We start from the raw sequence: 6,146 nt of genomic DNA, 5'->3' as shown, positions 1-6,146 counted from the left end.
ATGATAGATAAGAAAAATGACAAGGATTCACATTTCCATCACCCTTCCAAACTCAAATTTCAACGGTTAGATTTCTTCTAAAATTGGATATGATCTACAACATTAACAACTCATCACATCCAACGGCTAAAATTCAAAATCAAGGTTCGTAAGGTCCTAGTCGGAGTAGAGAATTTTTGCTATTGATCCAAAAAAATGCAAGAATAGAATTGTGGCTATTATGGACGTTTCAATGGTGATGGATCATCTATCTATATATTATGAAGTGGGGGCAACTCATAGGAACAAGAAATAAGCTCAATCGAGAGTTATGAGCATTTAGATTTTGGGTATAGAGTTCTCGGAATTACTCCAAGTTTAGAAGCTATAGTCTATCTTTCTTTCTCAAACTTGTTCCTACACGTTCCAAAGAGAATTACCAGAGGTTTGGTGAAGGAAGGAAGATTCAAAACACCCCTATCCTATTCCCTAACTCTGTCCGCCATTAAAGGAACTCAAAAGAATGCTCAAAATCCAATCCAAGGCTATAGCCACATTCGTCGGAAAAATCCTATCCAATTGATTTCTATACACTTAAGGACCATTTTCAAAGAAGGCCGCGAAGGTAGACGACCTTAGAAATGAGCATACTCGAAGAAATTCGATATCGGACAAGATTTGGGGAAGAAATTCAAATTCTTGTTTACGGCTCTTAATACCCAAAATTGATGATTCCAATAGTTTGAGGGGACTAAATAGAGTATGTTTGATGAAGGAGTCGAGGCTTAATACAACCTAGTTCAAGCTATACAATAGAAGAGAAAAACGTGTTTTGGGTTGAGTTGCCAAGGGAAGGAACTCAAAATTGGCCATAACCATGCCTAGACATCTTGTAAGAATTATCCCTTTAGTTTAAGGGAAGTATAAGGAAGATCTTTGGTGAAGGAGGCGTGGGTTGATAGCGCTTGCATCGTCGTAACCAATAACAAAATCTCTTGGGTTTACTCCGGTGACAAAATAAGTTTTTCCCCGACTTTGGATGCTTGTAACTTACATTGTGCTTCATGAGCAGGTGAGATATCTATCCCAAACTCTTCCTTGACAATTTATTTTTAAGCTTCATTTAGAAATCGAGGGGAGAAACGCTCTGGAATGGGCTGGCGGACTCTATTTTCAAACGAAGGAGCACTACCACGTAGTGTCTCCTTCCCCTGCGGGAGGAAGAAGACGATAACGTGGCCGTCAACTAAATTGGCCACATCAACCCTAAAACTAACCTTCTTTGGTTTTTCATCAAATTAAAACCCTTTCTGGCTGGTTCTCACAAAATTCTCAATGGTTTCAAAAACTAGGCTCAACTAGGAAGTTACTATAGAAAATTTGGAGGAAAACGAGTGCTGGAAGCTCAAGAAGCAGGATCCCAAACATCGGAAAAGAGGTAAGTAACTACCTTAGAACTTTCTGAACAAATACTCGTAGGAATCGCTTGGATTCCTATATAAGCCTTAAAACCAAGAATGAATAAAGGTTATATGAAAGAAAAATCTAAAGAACCGTGAGTTAAGACCCCAAACCAATCAAATTGCTCGAGATTCAGGAAGATCTTTGGTGAAGGAGGCATGGTCTGATAGCGCTTGCATCGTCGTAACTAATAACAAAATCTCTTGGGTTTACTCCGGTGACAAAATAAGTTTTTTCCCGACTTTGGACGCTTGTAACTTACATTGTAGTTCACGAATAGGTGAGATATCTATTCCAAACTCTTCCTTGACAATTTATCTTTAAGCTTCATGAAGAAATCGAGGGGAGAAACGCTTTAGAATGGGCTGGCGGACTCCATTTTCAAACACAGAGCACTACCACGCACCGTCTCCTTCCCCTGCGGGAGGAAGAAGACGATAACGTGGTTGTCAACTAAATCGGCCACATCAACCCTAAAACCGAACTTCTTTGGGTTTTCATCAAATTAAAACTCTTTCTAGCTGGTTCTCACACAATTCTCGATTGTTTCAAAAACTAGGCTCAATTAGGAAGCTACTATAGAAAATTTGGAGGAAAACGAGTGCTGGAAGCTCAAGAAACAGGATCCTGAACATTGGACAAGAGGTAAGTAACCACCTTAAAATTTTCTTAACAAATACTTGTAGGAATCGCTTGGATTCCTATATGAGCCTTAAACCAAGTATGAATTAAGGTTATATGAAAGAAAAATCTGAAGAACCGTGAGTTAAGACCTCGAACCAATCAAATTGCTCAAGATTTAGGTAACGTTAAAATAACCTGCTAAATGAATTCCACTACTTATAAAATTTTACGGTGTATATTATAGGATGTTGAGGTTATGTATGAAATTTGGTGGTCCTTGGATAAAGTTAAGTAGAAAAACTGTGAAAAATGATCATAATGCCCCCAAGGAAGACTATCTACTGACAAGCCCTAAATGACCTCCAAATATTATCAAACGTTGTATGAATCGAGATTGTTTGGGAGTCATTCGGAAACATTAAGTAGCGAAACCAAGATATGGAGAAAAACGTTCATCACGATCCATACAACTTTACCTCCAAGGATGTCCAACAAGGTATCCATGAAATAAGAGATTCCCCACATGTATCCTTAGTAGCTAATAAGATTCTACATGCACAAAATCTTGTTGGGCTATTCCTAAGAAGAACTTTTAAGTTCCAAGCTTGACCCAAGACATTAGGCATAAAACCTAGGATCACCAAGAATTCAAGAAAACACCTAGGTTAATGCAAATAACATGCTTAACAAGTTGCTAGGATTCATGCCCGAAGTAACTACTATCTCCTATCATGAGGTGTACCACAAGGCCCCTATTCCTCTTTAGGTGGATGCCAAGCTATATGTACCATGAGCAGAATGCCATGATGGGCCTATTATTTCTCCCACCTAAATGAAATGCCTACATCACAATTTGCCAGCAGAATGCTACAATTATGACGACACCACCTATGCACTCATAAAGAGAAAAATAAGGGTTACTTTGGATACTGATTTTCTGGGCTAAAATACGATGCATGACATGATAACCCCTAAGGTTTAGTACCTGAAAACGAAATAAGTCGTATCCTAGTTCAACGTCACGATTAAGAGTTATTGAAGTAGTCTATTACATATCTAACTTTTTTTCAATTCACTTTTAAAATTATTGAAGTAGTCTATTATATGATCTAAGTTTAATTTATTATATGTTATAAGTTGTTTTGATTTTAATATAATTATGATTTTGAATTATATGTACCAAGTTTGAGTGTATTTTATTTTGTTATATTATTGTCTTTAATATAACAAAACTTGTTATAGGGATAATACACAATGGGCCGCAACCAAAGGATTATTATTGTACACCAAGATCATGGTGGCATCGTATAGAGGGAAGTTAGGGATCTTGGAGCCCATGTGGGTCTTTGTCACCTTCTACCCTCTGGTTGCCCTTCTTAAACAACAATGTTTTGCTCAGTGATGTTTGTGAAAGAGGTGGCGCCCCATTAACAAAATTTGTGATTATATACATATTACATATACACGTGTGTGTATGTATATATATGTATATATGTGTATATATATGTATATATATATATATAACACGCGCACAATAAAGTTAGAGATGTCAATGGGACGAAAATAAATAACATCCCGCTACCAGTTTCATTCTCCATTCTTTCGGATTTTTTCATTTACTTCTATCTAGATTGGATTATTGAGTCATTTTTTCTTATTTATTATTATTTTAAAAATAGTTAACTTAAAAGTTAATATAAATTTTATTTTAAAAAATGGTAAAAAAAATCTAATAAATCAATTTATTTCTTAATTAATTTATTTTTTAATTTAATTTTATATATATATATATATATATATATATATATATATATATATATATATATATATAATTTGAAAGCTATTCTTATTTTTAATCTTTAAATTTAAAATATATCTTAACTTAAAAAAAAGTTTCTTCTTTTCTTAATTTAAAATTAATAATATTTAATTCTAAAAAAAGAGCCCTATGTCATGTTATTTAGAGTTAAATTAGAAGTTACTATTTACCTAAAATTAGGAATGCAAATTTTCATAAATTTTTTTTTTTTAAATTAAGACTTAACAACTACGGGTTAAAAATTTTACGCTATAAATAGACTTAATAATTATTAACAAAACAACTGACTATCTCTTGAACATAAATTTAAATAACTCTTTCAACTTATCCAATATTTTCAATTTTAGAACTTAAAAATATTATTTTTAAAATTTTAAAAATCAAATAAACACATATTTAAACTTAAATATTATAAGTTTTCTATAACGTAATAGGAGTTACGTGCCTAATGATATATTAGGTATTTAGTGAAATATAAAGAGTATACTATGGTTAAAAAAAATCTTTTATATACATATATATGTATATTCACTTTTTTTCGACTATATCTTACCTTTTTTAAAAGTATTTACATAATTAAAATAAATACTTTTTTTTTTATATAATATTTGATGCTTAAAATATTTTGAAATATAATTATGAAAATTATGAAAATATTCTTTTTCTTTATATCATATTTAAAAAATTTTATTTTATTTATCTAAAATATTTTGAAATATTATTATTCTAATTATGAAAATATTCTTTTTTTCGTTTATATCATATTTGAAAATTTTTAGTTTACCTATCTAAAATATTTTAAAATATTATTATTCTAATTATGAAAATATTACTTTTCTTTATATCATATTTGAAAATTTTTGATTTATCTATCTAAAATATTTGAAATATAATTATGAAAATTATGAAAATATTTTTTTCTTTATAAAAAGATTTTTAGTTATTCTTTTTCTTTGTATCATATTTGAAAATTTTTTATTTATCTATCTAAAAGGTAATTGTGGGTGAATATCACACTTGATCAACAGGTTATATTAGCCGCAGTCTTGCAAAAGACTATGCTTCAAAATTGAATAAAAATAAATAAACAAATTGAATAAAAATAAATAAAAAGAATTTCAAGTCGGGATCAAAATGCAAGTGACTCGTACAAATTAGGTAAAATATGCACGTCAACAGAAAAAAATTTATATTATATTTACTTAGGAAAGGAACGGAAAAATAATGCAAGTTAATAAGACAGGTAATAAATCAGAGAACATTTACCGCTAAGATGTGAGACTTTCTCCAATTTTCTTTTCCAAAATGATAGGATCCTTCAATTCCAATTGAGCAAGTCGAAAAGCCACAATACCTCATGTTTTGTCTTTGCAACATCACAAAAAAAGCAATGAGACCCATGCTCGAATTCTAGAGACAAAAGGGTAGAGATGTGAGAAATCAAGATAGTCAAACCAAAATGCCCGACATGACATTTTATCGAAATAATCGAATATAGATTTTTTTACTACTTGAGTAACTTTGTTGGAATTCTTACATCTCACGAGCACGGATATACTCACGGTGTCAAATATAGAAATTGAGAATCTTGACTCAACTGCTAGAGTCATCTTGAACCCCGGGTCTTCCTGTAGATAACTAAGCACATTATGTGTACGAGGTGTTGGATTCTTTAAACCATCCTGGAGGACTTCACCCGAAACCACTCTTGAAAAGATTAATGTGTTTTCGCTCCAAATATCAATAAAAAAAATTCTAAATCATCAAAGGAAAGTTGGGGAGTGAGGAAACATCGACTTTTAGGGCGTTCATACAAATTTCTATATAGTTTGTAGTAGGTCCCAGAAATAGTGGGCCTTTTGCAAATTGAAGGCCACCTCTGAGCACACAGTCATTTCCATAAGTAATCATCTCGAGCTACGTCTCTCCACTCCACTGGTTGCACACTGCCATGCACGAAGCAAGGTCCACATCTTCCAGCAAAGAGAAAATAAGATTCAAAACTTCTTCACATGTCATTTTCCAAATACAAGTATAACACCGAAATGAAGATTTTATCCTGCACCAATAAACATTAAAAAAGGGAATGAAAATCATGTTCCAAATAGAGAATATTCATAACTTTCTTAGTAGACAGTTCTTTGATGAAAAATATTGACTAAAATTAAGATGATAGAGAAAAGCTAAATAATAAAAGAATTAAAAAATAAAAATTGTGGAGATCAAACTCTAGAACATCATACGTGGTAGAAGAGGAAGAAAA

At 32.0% G+C, this 6,146-nt stretch overlaps 1 pseudogene; it reads right to left on the bottom strand.

The window, feature by feature from the left end:
* Positions 1 to 5,201: 5,201 nt before the first annotated feature.
* On the bottom strand, positions 5,202 to 5,902 carry LOC111440008 (annotated as a pseudogene).
* Positions 5,903 to 6,146: the final 244 nt, after the last annotated feature.

The sequence above is a fragment of the Cucurbita moschata genome, unplaced genomic scaffold (assembly GCF_002738365.1).
Source record: "Cucurbita moschata cultivar Rifu unplaced genomic scaffold, Cmos_1.0 Cmo_Scf00129, whole genome shotgun sequence".
NCBI classification, from domain to species: domain Eukaryota; kingdom Viridiplantae; phylum Streptophyta; class Magnoliopsida; order Cucurbitales; family Cucurbitaceae; genus Cucurbita; species Cucurbita moschata.
Note: the sequence above shows the minus strand (reverse complement) of the source record. Positions and strands in the feature narration are given on the sequence as shown.